The 15,907-nt window shown below is 46.6% G+C and overlaps 1 long non-coding RNA gene across 1 annotated transcript; it reads right to left on the minus strand.

Annotated features, from left to right (window-relative positions):
* Positions 1–4,103: 4,103 nt before the first annotated feature.
* LOC112910835 (uncharacterized) lies at positions 4,104–7,360 on the minus strand. Its single transcript, XR_003233312.2, has 3 exons — positions 6,947–7,360; positions 5,276–5,379; positions 4,104–4,289 (listed from the first exon to the last, which is right to left on the minus strand). It is a non-coding gene; the product is annotated as an uncharacterized lncRNA (long non-coding RNA).
* Positions 7,361–15,907: the final 8,547 nt, after the last annotated feature.

A 15,907-nucleotide genomic window follows, 5' to 3' on the forward strand; every position in this document is an offset into this window, starting at 1 on the left:
TGAAACGTGCGTCAGGGCACCTGAGGCGCAGCAGGTGCTCAAATCATCATTTCCTTTGTCTGTATTTTTTTAAATTTTTATTTATTTATGATAGTCACAGAGAGAGAGAGAGAGAGAGGCAGAGACACAGGCAGAGGGAGAAGCAGGCTCCATGCACCGGGAGCCCGACGTGGGATTCGATCCCGGGTCTCCAGGATCGCGCCCTGGGCCAAAGGCAGGCGCCAAACCTCCGCGCCACCCAGGGACCCCTCCTTTGTCTGTAAAAAGCCTTTGAAGCCGCTGAGAAACCGAGGAGCACGGGCAGAGCGACGCTCGCGGAAACTGTCTTCGGCCGTAAGGACATGAAGTATGAAGAGGGGACCCGGAGGAGGGCTCTGAGCCGGACATCCGCCGCTGTGGGTCAGCGTGAGGGACGAGATGAGTCACTCGCTGCGTGTCAGGCATGTACAGATGCTTTATTTATTTATTTTTGCTGCCAAATTTTTATTTAAATTCTAGCCAGTTAGCGTATGGTGCAATATTGGTTTCAGGAGTAGAATCCACTGATGCATCCCTTACCTGCAACAGCCGGGCTCAGCACGGGGCCCTCCTCATCCCCACCTCCCACGCCCTCCCTCCGAGGCCCCTAGTTGCTTCTCCATAGCTGAGCCGCTGATGGTCTCCTTCCTCCTGTCCCTTCCCGCCCCCCCTTCCCCTATGATCATCTGTTTTGCTTCCTAATTCCGCAGATAAGCGGGATCATACGATACAAATATATGTTTCAGATACATTATCTTATTTAGTGCTCATAACCGCCGTATAGAGTAGGTATGTCTCGACCAATGAAGAACACAGACGTTCCCCCCTACCCCATCCCAAATGAAATTGCCCAAACCTTATGACTGAGAAAGGGTGGAGATGCCATTCAAACCCGAGTCTTCCAATTCCAACCACTACTATTATTAATGAGGGTGGTGGCCGCAGAAATAAAAAGGAGGGGGACAGAGTCCAATAACACGGTGAAATGGAAAGAATTTAGCAATTAATCAGATGGCAAAGATAACTGCAGGATTTTGAGTCTCGATAGATTGTTTTTGTGGGAGCAAACTGTGGACTTTTAGGAAAAATAAGGGTAGTCCCTAGAAGCTGGTTTTGGAAGAGTCAGAGATTTTTGGATTCATTCAAGAAATATTTACTTAATGATGTCCGTGTGCTAGGCCTTGTTCTAGACTCTGGGGTTCCATCCGTGGACAAAACAAAGATTCCGGTCCCTGCACGTTCCGGCCTGGACAGATTATAAATAAGTAAACTGCAGTTCACGCCAATGATAAGTGTTGTGGAGAAAAGTAAAGTGGGGAAGGGGGCGCGCAAGGTAGTCAGGAAAGTCCCCACTGAGCAGTCACTTAGGTGAAGACCTCCAGGAGGATGCAAGTGTCGTGCAGGAGGTGGGGGTGAGCGTTCCGGGCAGGAAGAGCGAGGGCCTCGCCGAGGAAGAGACAAGGTCCAGGACCATACAGATGCGAAGAAATCTGGCTTTCTTCTGTGGGCAGTGGGGTGCCCTGGAGAGGAGGGTGCCCTGGGGGGTGGGGTGCCCTGGAGAGTGGGGTGCCCTGGAGAGTAGGGTGCCCTGGAGGGTGGGGTGCCCTGGAGAGTAGGGTGCCCTCGGGAGTGGGGTGCCCTGGAGGGCGGCGTGCAGAGCCCCGGTAGGACGCGGAAACCACTGCTGTGGCTGCTGCGCTGGGAAGCACAGAGCACAGAAGCGGTGAGGGTGGAAGCCGGGACACGGGGACTGGGGCCCACGAGGCAGGGAGAGTTGGTGGGGTGGGGCCGGCGGAGGGAGCACACGGGAGAGCAGACTGCACAGATTTGGAGGACATCGGATTCGTTGACGGGCTGCGAGGTGGGGGGTGGCCGTGTTAGGGTGGGGTTAGGGTCTTTGTCCTTGCATGGTAATTTCTGACGGTTCTTAGAAACCTGAGGACAGAGCGTAAGCAAGCGGCTGAGGCCCCGGAGGGACAGGGAGCTCCACCATGTCCCCTGGGCCCGGCGTCCCTGCAGCTGTCCTCTGGGGTCCAGTGCGCTCGCCCCTGTGCACCTGCCGCTCCTCCTGTGCTCAGCCACTCTGCGCCGATGCTCCCGCACAGGTGTCCACGCCACCCCTCGGCCCCCACAGGGGTCCACGCCAAGTGTCTGTGGACACGTGTGGCTTCCAGACTCAAGGGTTTTCACATTTAGAAGCCTCAGGTGTGGGGCGCGGGGGCAGCTCAGGATGTGACCCCCCATTGCTGGGGTCGTGGCCCGCCTGGGGCTCCAGGCCTGGGGACCCCGCTTCTCCCCGCCTGCCTGTGCACACACCTCTCGCTCTGCCAAATAAAGACCCCAAACCCTCAAAAGCAGCAGCGGCAGCCCCAGCAGCAGCAGCCCCCATGTTAAAGGTCGTGCCTGTGCCCCCTTGGCCTTCGCTCCCTACAGGGAGGCTGTGACCAGATTGCAGCACCTGGCTCGTTGGGGCTTGTACGGTGTCACCACAGAGCACAGGGACCGGCCGTCCTGGGGACCGACCATCCCACGGACGGGCCATCCCGGGGACCGGCCATCCCAGGGACCGGCTGCGGGGCTCTGCGGGGCTCTGCGGTCCACACCCGCCTGGAGCCATCGGGGGTCCCCCTTCCTCTCCCTTTGCCCCCGTCCCCCGTCCCCTCCCCCCTCCTCCCGGCCCCTCACCTGCCCGCCAGGCCTCGGCCTCCGCCCTTCTGCTGCCCCAGCTGGGGCTCCTCGCCCGCAGGTGGCCGGCTCCCTGCTGGCGTCTCCCTCCCTCCCGCCGCCGAGACACATCTCAGGGCCCAGCTCCTGGGGAGAACCGTCGGCTGAATTCAGTTATGGAGGTAAATAGGCACATGCATCCTCTCTCTCATCTCTCCATCTGATCGCGCCTTTTCTAAAAGTTTCATAAGTTTTTATAAGTTTGTGACTTTTCAAAGCTTTTGACTTTAAAATTAGACCAGCACAACCCACAGGGTATGAAAATCAGGTGTTTTTTTTCACCCGTGTTTGCACTGCTCTCGATACTCACCAATGAATAATTTCAAGCCGCAATGATCTTGGATAGTTTGACATAGGTCAGATAAACTTTACCGTTTACCCGCTTGCCTGGCAAACTTTTTTTTTTTTTAATAGTGCAAAGGTAAACTCAAATTCAGCCAGGGCCAAATCTCAAAGTCATGCATCGGAAAGTCATGATTTTTTTTCCCCTTATGTTTATTTTTGGCTATCACACTTCGGACCATTAGGCAAATGCCCGTTGCCCTTTTACCAGCGCCAGCGCTTGCTCAAGGAGACCGTAACAGGTGAGAGTATTTAGTAGAATAAAAAAGAATTCGGGGCTTTTGTATTTTCTAAGCTAGGCTAGGTCCACTTGCTGAGACTTTGCACGGTTGGAGCTACGTCCCCAAGGTCGCTGCACGACTCGAGCACATTTCAAGGCTGAAGTGTGGACTTTTAACTCCATTATAAAACGACTGCTGTCCCGAGGATGTGCATGAGGAGGAATACGTCTACCTGAGGAGGAAAAGGGGTCAATTATAAGCTGTATCCTAAAATAGGTACAGCTGAGAGCTCCCCCACCCTTTTTTTGGTTCACTTATTAAAATAGCCCACTAGCTTGAAACAAAATACTTGATCATCTCAGGTATGTCAACAGCCAGGTAACAGGGTAGGGTTTGTTCTTTGTCTATAACGTATCAGTTTTGCAACGAGCTGTCAGAGCTTGAGCAACATCGTAGATGAGATACTTTGCTGTCCCGGAGGACTTAAAATTTAGGCCTTGTATTATTAGAACTATTGAGCGATGACGTAGAGGTTTAAAATAAGAATTTCCCGTTGACAGCTATGAAATGACATAGGCTGGCACAGCAACGTGTTGAAATACACATTTAAGTTCCAACAAAAGGAAAGCGACTCACAAAAAACGTTTTAGTAGTTTCTCGAAATCCGGTTTATTGAAATTGCCTTGAAATATTTCCGTACCCGAGAAAAGAAGGGCGGGAAGTCAGGACGTACTTTAAGCCATAGTTGACCCACGGTCTGAGTATATACATTGTCATTTCACACACACACACCATCTCTGTCGTGCCAGAGATTTTTACTTAAAATTTGCCCTTTTCTCGAGTGAGGGTTACAGATGGGTAAGAGGAATGGGGTGTCGCGGCGGCTTCCAGGCCCTTCCTGGGGAAGAACATGGCAATCGTCTGTAGCTGGAACTCCGGGGGGGGGGGGGTGGCTTGCTGCTGCGGGAGTTTGCGTAGCCTGATCTGCGGAAAGGAGCAAACTGTCAGATCTGAGCGGCTGATAGATCTGAGAATTCTTTATGAAAGCGAAAACGGTCCTCCTTAAAGCATCAACGGATCTTGTTGGGTGCATTAGTGAGAAAAACCAAGTGCACCTGAACTTCATTTTTCCATCAGTAAAGATCCAATGGATTAAAGAGAGACGCGCATTTGATCTGGGTTCTTTCCAAAAGATATCGAAAATATCATTTCAATATTGACATGGTTCTACGTAAACAAATTCTCCTGCGCGGCCGAGCCTGACTCCCAGCAGTGAGAATATTGCCAATGAAATGATAAGGCCGTTGCGAGTGCTATAGGTAAGAGCAGGGCCCGTGCTAACTCGGACCGGGTTGAGGGTTCCCGTGTGGAGTTGGAAGAGGGGGAATTAGGTAGATGAAATAATTTAAAGAAAGAGAAAGACTTGTGTAGATCAGGCTTAACTACAGGTGATGGGAAAGATCCAAGGAAAGGGAGAAATACTCAAGAACAAGGCCAAAAGAAAGAAGAATGTGCATGCTCCCTGGTGGAACTCTGGGAGTCAAAAACTGCGATTTGAAAAAACAAAAACAAAAACAAAAACCAAAACTGCAATTTGTAGATATATGTACACGAACGTGCAGACGTGTAAGGTGAACTGGATAACTGAGTCAAGTGCTTTGGTAACAATAGAGAAAAAAGGACAAACCCTGTAATCAAGGGGTATACATTGTATAAATTGGCTAAATTCGTTTAATTATTCATTTCTTTATTCTACACGACTTGTATGGTCTTGGGCTGTATTTTGAGAGGGACTCTGAACTGAAATTACATTTCACAGATTTGAAAATTAAAACCACAGGACATCCATTGACATCAAAAGTCACAGAATTGCTACATGAACAGCAAAGAGGCTCAGTCATATTCATGGGGCAATTATGTGCTCAGGGCACCGAGCGGAGGGATCAACACAGCTGCGGGGTCTGACCCACCTTTGAACTGCAGCTCTCCAATCCCCGTTTGGGACACTTGGAGCCTCCCCGATGTCTCCTTTCCACGTGATTCCTCTTCCTGGAGTATTAACTACTCAGGGTGGCTGTAAAGATTGTGAAAAATAAGTATTTGTAAAGCCCTAAGCATGGTGATCCCCACAGAGACTTTGAAAAAGGATACAGCCCCTTCCTTCCGTTATACACCCCTGCACATAGCACCCCTCCCACATTTACTTCATTTTATTTTTATTTATTTTTTTCATTGACTTCATTTTATTTTATTTATTTTTTTTAAAGATTTTATTTATTTATTCATGAAAGAGAGAGAGAGAGGCAGAGATACAGGCAGAGGGAGAAGCAGGCTCCATGCAGGGAGCCCGACGCGGGACTCGATCCCAGATCCTGGGATCATGCCCTGAGCCAAAGGCAGACGCTCAACCGCTGAGCCCCCCAGGCCTCCCTCATTGACTTCATTTTAAAGAAAATATTTAGGCAGAGGTTTATATGAAATGCTTTTTTTTTTTTTTGCCTATTCATTTCAAAACTATCTGCATGGTGATAGTAATAGGTCGGTATAACACAATAACGGATTGTGCTTGAGCTTTTTGTTTTATTGTGGGATTGACTGGTGCCCACATGATATATGGTATGTGTGAGGCAGATGTTAGCTCTAGGTATTTTTATATCTATGAAATTCTGCTAATATTTTTTATTTTTTATGTAAACATGGTTAATTTTCTTATAAAATACATATTTGTCTTTTTTTTTCTTATTGTTGTTTCAGAAATCAAGTACCTCACCTAAAGCTCCTGGTATTGCCATGCCAATGGCAATGTTTATTGCCCACCAGAAATTCTTGCAACTGAAATCAGAAATCCAGTGATCCCCACAGACGCATCTTTTGGAAGTCAAGGTCTTTAGTTAATAATATATGAATATTACGAATGGATATTTGTGGTCAAGTTTCAATGGTTTGACAGAGATTTTTCTCAATGTCACTAGTTTGAGAATGCTTTGGCTATGATAAAAACTACTTTTAATGATAAACATAATAAACTATATTTTCCAACTCATGAAACATAGAGAAATAGTGTCATTTACATTTAAAATTTTTGAGACTGGGGCACCTGGGTGGCTCCGCGGTTGAGCATCTGCCTTTGACCCAGGGCGTGATCCTGGGATCCAGGATCGAGTCCCGCATCGGGCTCCCTGCATGGAGCCTGCTTCTGCCTCTGCCTGTGTCTCTGCCTCAATCTCTGTCTCTCATGGATAAACAAATAAAATCTTTAAAAATAAAATAAAATAAAATATTTGAGACTATAGTGCACATTCATAAACTACTGACCATTGTCCAAAATGATGATCTGGCTAATCAGAGGAGTCTTTAAAAGTGGCCACTCCGATATTTTTTTAAATTGATTAATTAATTAGTTAACTTATTTATTTTGCCACATCAACATTTTAGTGCCAAACGGAAGTTTAGTAAAAAATTTTCTACTAAAACGTATTACCACAGTAGACTCGTTACACATATAAAAATACTTCTTCATAATTATTATGGAAGAGATTGGGAGACATCACTACTAGTTTCATTTTTTTTCTAACAAAATAAGAGCCACCAGCTTTTCAGCATCAACTAGTTGCCAGGCACACGCTAAGCACCACACGTACCTTCTTCCTAATCTTGGCAATAGTCCCGTGGTGATGGAGACTGCTGGTTGCCCTCTCAACACAGCGCAGCCACTGTGCAGATAAGAGTGGCCAAGTGACACGGTTGGCCAATCCGATCTAAGAGGAAATTATCAGGAGTGGTGCCAGAAAATCTCTTTTTAGAGCGCGTCCAGCTCAGCTGACATGCTTCCTTTTCTTCTTCCCATGGCTTCTGCCAATGCAAACCTACAATACTTGAGGTGAAATAGCTAATTACCAGTTGACAAGCACACATTAAGATTGGCTGAACAAGAAAACAGAGAAAGCTCCGTGTTCTTAATGACATTATAAAACTCGGAGCGGACACATGAGGCCTTCCTGGACTGCCTACCCCTGGTATAGATGATAAAAATAACCTTTGTTTTTCAGGTTTCTTATTCATAGATGAATGCAACCCTCAGCTGATTCACCTGCACAGAAAATGTTGACCTTTCGGTGTCTGAGAGGAGGTGACCCAGCTGGTGGAAAATAGGATAATAATTGGATGCATAGGTATCAGAATCGGTAATGATCGGGTTTAAAACTGCTTTGGGAACTTTGGATTAGAAGTGCTGTGTATCATGGGGAAGGCACAGAATAGTGGGTTATTTAGACGTGCCTCTTAGTTTAATTTCAGTTTAATAAATTTTTTACCTGGGGCAAGTGTCTTTACGTATCTTTAATACAAGAGAATTGCATTAGCTTATTTTTAAGATTGCTTATGGACAGAACTATCAAAATGCTGTGCATGTTGGCCTATAATCAAGCAACAGCAACAGTCTGGTTCCCAACTCTTATGAAGAGTAGCGAGCGAGACATGTTCTCGGTGCAAAATTGAATACATAGGAGCCATATTATCCATCCTAATCAGACAGGTAGTAGTATACTCTGTACTGAGGTTTCACATAGAAGTGCTGAATGGGGTCACTAAAAGAACACGGACTCCTGTCTTGAATTTTGCTTTTCTAGACAGATTGTGGGTTTTTTTTGTTTTTTGTTTTTTTGGAAAGAATGAACAAAAGTGCTATACAAGTACAATAGAGAGTAGAGTAAAAGCGTTCTCATCCACACTGGTAGCGTTGGTGAGTTGAAAAAGTCAATTAAAGCACAGAAAAGAGAAAACCATGCTACAAACCTTAAACTTTTAATTTTAATCTAAGTTACATTCCCTTTGTCAATCTTTTGAAGTGCAAAATACTTGCAGGTTTTTACTTTTTCTAGGCTGTTTCCTTGCTTACATCTAATTTGAAAGAAATTTTGTCCGTGACTTGTTTACATTCCATTGGTTTACGTAATAATTAATTAACATGATTACAATGATACAAGTTCAACTGGTATAGAGGGGCTTGAGGAAGCAACTACCCAAGCATGGAACTTGCAAAGAGGGGAAGTTCACGATTATATTTATTTTATTTTATTTATTTATTTATTTATTTATTTATTTATTTATTTATTTATTTTCACGATTATATTTAAAGGGAATTCTGGGAGGCCTGGATGGCTCAGTGGTTGAGCATCTGCCTTTGGCTCAGGGCATGATCCCAGGATCTGGAATCGAATCCCACATTGGGCTCCCTGCATGGAGCCTGCTCTCTGCCTCTCTCTCTGTGTCTCTCATGAATAAATAAATAAAATGTTTAAAAATAAAATAAGATAAAGGGAATTCTACTACCTTTGAGCACCTGCCATGCTGTGGGCCTGTTTTAAAGAGGGAACAAGGAGCATCATTTAATCTGCAAATTAAGTAGATGTCATGAGAGCTCCTATGTGCCCATCATTAATGATAGATATTGCATAATAAGATGTTAAGATATTTTATTCACTGTTTTAGAACATGAGTCTTTGGAGACTACTGAACTGAATATTAAAATGACATTCTCACTAATATCCTAGAAGCTCTCGCTCCCTTATCCTTTCCATCTTGTATGTTTTTTTTTTTAAAGATTTTATTTACTTAGAGAGACAGCGAGCACAGGTGAGGGGACAGATGGAGAGGGAGAAGCACACTCCCCTCTGAGCAGGGAACCCACTGTGGGGCTCGATCCCAGGACCCCAGAATCATGACCTGAGCTGAATGAGGGCAGATGCTTTACCGACTGAGCCACCCAGGTGCCCCTACATCTTGTTCCTATGAGCAAATCCCTCCCTCATAAGAGATTTTGTTGATTGTCTCCTTGTGGTTTTCCGTGTATCCGAGTCTCCACCCTGGTTTCCTGCTGGTATCCTGGTTCCTCCGGTCTTCACAGGGATTGGAGCCCTGTCCCTAAGCATCAATCCCCACGAATGGGTCAACGATAACTCCTGCCAGATTTGCCCAGAATTATGCCTCCGAATTCAGATCCAAGTTCTGGTTCTCTTCTGCTTTGTGACTTTGAACTACGTTCATGAATATTCCTTGGTCTCCCAATTCCTTCCCTGAAAAATTAAGAACACTTGGCCAGCAGGTTTGTTTGAAGATTAAATGGTCATGGGAAGCTCTAGCAGAGTGTCTGACGCAAGCAGGCAATGAAATGTTTGTTTTCTTCCAATTTCCTCGAGGCCAAGAACATTATTTGGTCTTCGCCTATTCGCACCACCTTTCTGACTCGGAGCTCTGACCACTTACAGGAATGCTTGCTGAATCTTTACGAGGTCACGCACCTGCCTGCCAGGATCTTGGCCCGTTAAGAGCCCAGATGACCTACTTACTTGTCCATACTGTCTCCTATTCGCACTAAAGGGATTTCCCTGGAGCACTCAGCTTAGCCCTGGGTCTCCCTGGTCACTTTTGGTGGCCATCCGTTTCCTATAACTCCTTCAGCATCCTTCCTCTCCACCTCTGGGCTTTTCTATAATCGATTCTGCCCTTCGACATATACACATTAAACATTTAGTACTATGCACTGGCGTGTTAGGGTTCTCCAGAGAAACAGAACCAGCAGAAAAAGGAGAGAGAGATGGAGAGACAGAGAGTAAAGAATTGGCTCACATAATTATGGAGGCTGAGAAGTCCTCAGATCTGCAGCCAGCAAACTGGAGGCTCAGGAGAGCTGACGGTGTAGTTCTAGTCCATGAGACAGCAAGCTCAAGACCCAAGAAGAGCCAGTGTTCCAGAGTTGAGTCTGACCACAGGCAGCAAAGGACCGAAGTCCCGGCTGGGTGCCCTCAGGCAGGAGGAGGAGTTCCCTCTTACTGATGGGAGGTTAAGTCTCCGTTCTAGTCACGTCTTCCATTCGATGAGGCCCACCCGCTTTAGGGAGGGTCATCTGCTTTCCTTGGTCTCCCCATCCAAATGTTTTTTTTTTTTTTAATAATAAATTTATTTTTGATTGGTGTTCAATTTGCCAACATACAGAATAACACCCAGTGCTCATCCCGTCAAGTCCCATTCGAATGTTAGTCTCGTCCAAAAACACGCGCGCGGACATACCCAGAACAACCTTTGACCCTATATCTGGGCACCCCATGACCTAGTCAGGTTGACACATAAAATCAACATTGCATTGGGCCCTGTGCTAGGCATTGTGCATATTCTTGTCCTATTTCCGGTCTCAGAGACGTCAGTGCCCTTTCTTGCACATCCCAATATCCCCAGCTATGCTCTTGACCCGGTCCTTCCTGATCCTGAGACCCACCTTACCTCTCTCGCACCTTCAGTTTTCCTCTGCTCTTTCTTTCTTTTTTTTTTTAATATATTTTTTAATTTTTTTATTTATTTATGATAGTCACAGAGGGAGAGAGAGAGAGAGAGAGAGAGAGAGAGGGAGAGGGAGAGAGGGGCAGAGACACAGGCAGAGGGAGAAGCAGGCTCCATGCACCGGGAGCCCGATGTGGGATTCGATCCCCGGTCTCCAGGATCGTGCCCTGGGCCGAAGGCAGGCGCCAAACCGCTGCGCCACCCAGGGATCCCCTCCTCTGCTCTTTCTTTACCTAAAAACTTGTGTGAGTTTTTCCCTTTACCTTACAATAAAGGTTCTCTTTGATCCTTGGAACTACCACCCCACCCTCTTTATCAGTGCAAAGAGAGAAGTTTATATTTTCTGTCTTCAATTGACTAGAATCCCTGGTGATCTAATTTACCTTATTTCTTCTCTCTCTCTATTCTTTTAACAAGAACCTTATAAAAGTCAACAATGGCTTTCTCAGATCTAATGGTGTTTGTTCAGTCTCCACTTTATCTGATGGTTCAGTAACTTTTGAAAAAGTGTATTCTCCTTTCTAAAATTCTCTTTTCTCTGTACTTTGGCCAAATTGAGTTCCTGATTGTTCGCCTTCTTTCTTGTGTTTGTTTCTTTTTCTTGTCCTGTCCTCTTAGGTAAATGTTCTCATAGCATTTTGAACTTCTTTTTTAGACATTTATCAAATTCGACTCCCTGTTTTAATTATTTCTATAGGACAGGTTTAAAAGGGAAACACCTCGTCGTACCACCCATTCTTCTTCCTGGCTTTATTTCTCTCCAGAGCATTTATCACTATTTGATATAATTTATAGTTTACATATTTATTGTCTCCCTCTATCCTTCCCCACCATGAGGGCAGGGATTTGGGACTATTTGCTCACTAGCATATCTCCAACATCCAGAACAGTAGGTAGTATTTGAATAACAGTTGTTGAATTATTATAAGGATTCAGGTATAGGGCTGCTCAATGGATCATTATTTGCAAAAGTAAAACTCCTGGAAATAAACAAAATATCTACTAATAAGAGGAAAATAAGTCAAGATACATCCATAGCATGGAATATTGTACATTTATTAAAAGCCATTCTTAAAAAAAAAAAAGCCATTCTTAAAAATTATTTAATGGAAAAATACTCACATTGCATTAAATAGAAAAAAAGCAGGATAGAAAAAGACCTCATTTTTTGTTTTTTTAAATATAAAGGAGAAGATACTGGATAGTGAGATTAAAGTGATTTTTATTTTTCTGTTATTTTCATATTTTGTACATTTTTGACACATCCTTTTACATAAAATTTGAAGATAAAAAACAGTAAAGGGATCCCTGGGTGGCGCAGCGGTTTGGCGCCTGCCTTTGGCCCAGGGCGCGATCCTGGAGACCCGGGATCGAATCCCACGTCGGGCTCCCGGTGCACGGAGCCTGCTTCTCCCTCTGCCTATGTCTCTGCCTCTCTCTCTCTCTCTCTCTCTCTGTGACTATCATAAATAATAATAATAAAAAAAAACACCCCCCAAAAAACAGTAAAGCTTTGAAGAAAAAAATGCTTCTTCATTCAGTTGCTATAGTCTATTCTTCCCTAGTCTGAATTTTTCACTTCAATTAGAGATACAGTTTGCACTTCTCTTTTGGCACTGATTATATTTTGCTTACTATTATGTATCTTTATGTCCTCTACCAGGCCCTGCACTTTCTAAAGCCAGATAGCATGTCTTACTTATAATTTTCAATGCGTACAACACCTATCTACATTCAATAACCGAAATAAAAATTATTTAAAATGGTTTAATAGCCGGGAATAATACGTAGTGTTAGTTGCTTAGGGAAACCGTCAAATTATGTAATTTTTAAATACTGCTCTGATGTCCTTCATGACTGCCTTCAAAACACACTCAGGTTTAGGGACGCCTGGGTGGCCCAGCGGTTGGGCATCTGCCTTCGGCTCAGGGCGTGACCCTGGGGTCCCGGGATCGAGTCCTGCATCGGGCTCCCCAGAGGGAGCCTGCTTCTCCCTCTGCCTGTGTCTCTGTGTCTCTCATGAATGAATGAATGAATGAATGAATGAATGAATGAATAAATAAATAAAATCTTTAAAAACAACAACAACAAAACACTCAGGTTTAAAGCTATTTTAGAACGAGGACTGTAGCAAGTGTTTTTAGGGTTTGGCCTACCTCTCTGCCACATTTATTTATAATTTTTTTTAAAGTTGTTGGTACTTATATGAAAACTTCTGCTTCTGGATTAAATGATAGTAGATTTTAGAGACTGACACTAAATTAGTTAGGTGTGGTTGGTGTAGCAAAGACCAAATGATACAAATGGATCAAAACACAAGTTTATTTCTTGTTCCTAAGGTGGGTGTTCTCTGTTCGTTGGCAGGTTTTCTCCACATATTTAGAGTCACAGTGACTCCCATCTTATGGCTTCCTAGGCTACACATGTCCACTGGATGTTAATCGTATTTACTAATCTCTGCCTCTGGTACTTAGGTTGTAAGTTCAGTGAGGTCATAGAAATGCCAGATTCAGCAAATAAAAATACAGGATACCAGTTAAATTTGAATTTCAGATAGACAACACGTAATTTTTTAAGTATATGTTCCATGTAATACTTGTGATTACACATTCCATGTAATTTGTAATAATATTTGTAGTATCACTAAATTTGTAATATCACTAAACAATTATGCGTTATCTGAGATTCTGAGTTAATCGTGAGTCCTGTATTTTATCTGGCAACTCTCTGGGGGGTAGGGATTAGGTCTATCTCATTTAACACTAAATCCCTAGAATCTAAAATAGTACCTATTGACTTTAACATAAAGAAGTCTCTCAATAATATTTCATGAATAACTGAACCTGTATCAGGGAAGAATACTCAGTAGAACGTTGCTATTAATAAGATTATATATTGGGCAGCCCGGGAGGCTCAGCAGTTTAGCGCCGCCTTCAGCCTAGGGCATGACCCTGGGTCCTGGGATGGAGTCCCGTGTCGGGCTACCCGCTTGGAGCCTGCTTCTCCCTCTGCCTGGGTCTCTGCCTCTCTCTCTCTCTGTGTCTCATGAATAAATAAATAACATTAAAAAAAGAATATATACTAAGTATCAGCAAAGTATCACTAATAACACTTGTGATGAATCACCATAGGAAGCATCAGCAGAGAATAGTCATGAACAGATAAGCCTTTCCCAGGGACCAGCATTTCAAACACAAACGCTCTCCTCAGCTTCAGGGAAGTAAGTGGGTGCAGTAGGTCTCCCCCTAGAGCTCCTCTCGGCTGTTGGACCCTCTTCTCAGGTCCCTGCCCAAGTGTCCCTCTCCCTGAGGCCTCTCCTGCTCTCCGCACCTAGAGCCCTCCTCATTTTGCAACACTGCTCCTTCCCGGCCTTCTTCGTCCTCGGCACCCGGGAGTGACCGCGGCCCAGGATGACCGTGGGTCACCATCCGGGAGTGACCGCGGCCCAGGATGACCGTGGGTCACAGTCTGGCAGTGACCGTGGCCCAGGATGATCGCAGGTCACAGTCCGGGAGTGACCGCGGCCCAGGATGACCGCGGCCCAGGATGACCGTGGGTCACCACCTGGGAGTGACCGCGGCCCAGGATGACCGTGGGTCACCGCCCGGGATGACCGTGGCCCAGGATGACCGTGGGTCACCGCCCGGGATGACCGCGGCCCAGGATGACCGTGGGTCACCGCCCGGGATGACCGCGGCCCAGGATGACCGTGGGCCACCACCTGGGAGTGACCGCGGCCCAGGATGACCGCAGCCCAGGATGACCGTGGGTCACCATCTGCGAGTGACCGCGGCCCAGGATGACCTGGGTCACCGCCCGCCTCCCGGCCAGGAGGTCAGCCTCCCCAGCGGGCCTTCCCCCACCTTGGCTCCCCGCTGGACTCCCGGCTCCCCACAGGTCAGGGATTCGAGGAACAGCGCGGGTTCCCACGGGCGTCTACAGTTGGCGGCAGTGTGACGAGTCTCGGTGACACCAGGCGGGCTCGTGTGGCAGGAGCCTGGCCTGTGTCCGCCCGGCGGCACCTCCAGGGCTTCAGGCCTCTGCCCACGTCCCCCACGGCCACCGCATGTTTCCTCCCAGGGTCGTCCTGGAAGGTCAGCTTGGTCTCCCGCACATTCTGGTCGTTCTTTCCAGTTGTCACCCACGGTTATCTTTCTAGAAGGGGGATCTAATGCTCTCAGCCCCCTACCCCAGCACTACGGCCCGCCACCCAAAGGCGACGTCCACCAGCCGCGAGGGGCCCGTGGGGCCTCCCTGGGGCCCGGCCTCAGGCCCCGGCTGCGCACACCGTCCCCCCCTTGGAGTCTGGCAGCCTCGGGGTCACTTCGGGGGGTCAGCGGCTCTGCCTTCGGCGCTCACGGAGCCCTCAATGGGACCGTCCCGATTCTAAAATGTCCATTTCCTTCTACTTCCACCCTCTACAGCTGGGACTCAGCTGCCACAGGGCGGCTCAGTGCTGTCACCAGAGGGCCGTGGGACCTGGCTGTACTTGAGCGACGTCGCGGCCCTTCCTGGTGGCCTGCCGAGGCAATGGAAAGTCCTAGACATCTCAGTCAATCAGCCACTTAAAGGGAGGCCCTAAGTCCTGGTGGCGGTCTGAAGGCGTCTTCCCTGCCATCTTCCAGTTGGATCAAGACAGCCTGAGCACCAAGACTCGTGGATGAGGGATCCCTGGGGGGCGCAGCGGTTTAGCGCCTGCCTTTGGCCCAGGGTGCCATCCTGGAGACCCAGGATCGAATCCCACGTCGGGCTCCCGGGGCATGAGCCTGCTTCTCCCTCTGCCTGTGTCTCTGCCTCTCTCTCTCTCTCTGGTGACTATCATAAATAAATAAAAATTAAAAAAAAAAGAAAAAGACTCGTGGATGAGCACGCCCCGGGGCTCAGTAGGCTGAGTGTCACGCTTAGCTCATAATCTCAGACCATGAGACCGAGCCCCACGTTGGCTCTACGCTGGGCCAGGAGCCTGTGTGCGCTTCTCTTTGACCCTCTCCCTCTGGCCCTCCTGTCTTAAAAAAAAACAAAACAAAAAAACCCCCCACAAAACCCAAATACTTGTAGATTAAAAGCCAATGGTTTGGAAGAAAGTACTGAAGACAATAGTGGAGTTTTCTCTTACAACATCTCCCATTATTAAAGCTCCTGGTTGGTACCATTCAATGCATCGTGGAAAAATTCTAATTGGGAAAAATCATTGTGTCATAGTTTAGCACTTTTTCCAGTGTATTTCTTAGAACCTGTGGTGTCTCAGAATTGATGAAACACGCACA

Source organism: Vulpes vulpes, chromosome 6, assembly GCF_048418805.1.
Source record: "Vulpes vulpes isolate BD-2025 chromosome 6, VulVul3, whole genome shotgun sequence".
Classification (NCBI taxonomy): domain Eukaryota; kingdom Metazoa; phylum Chordata; class Mammalia; order Carnivora; family Canidae; genus Vulpes; species Vulpes vulpes.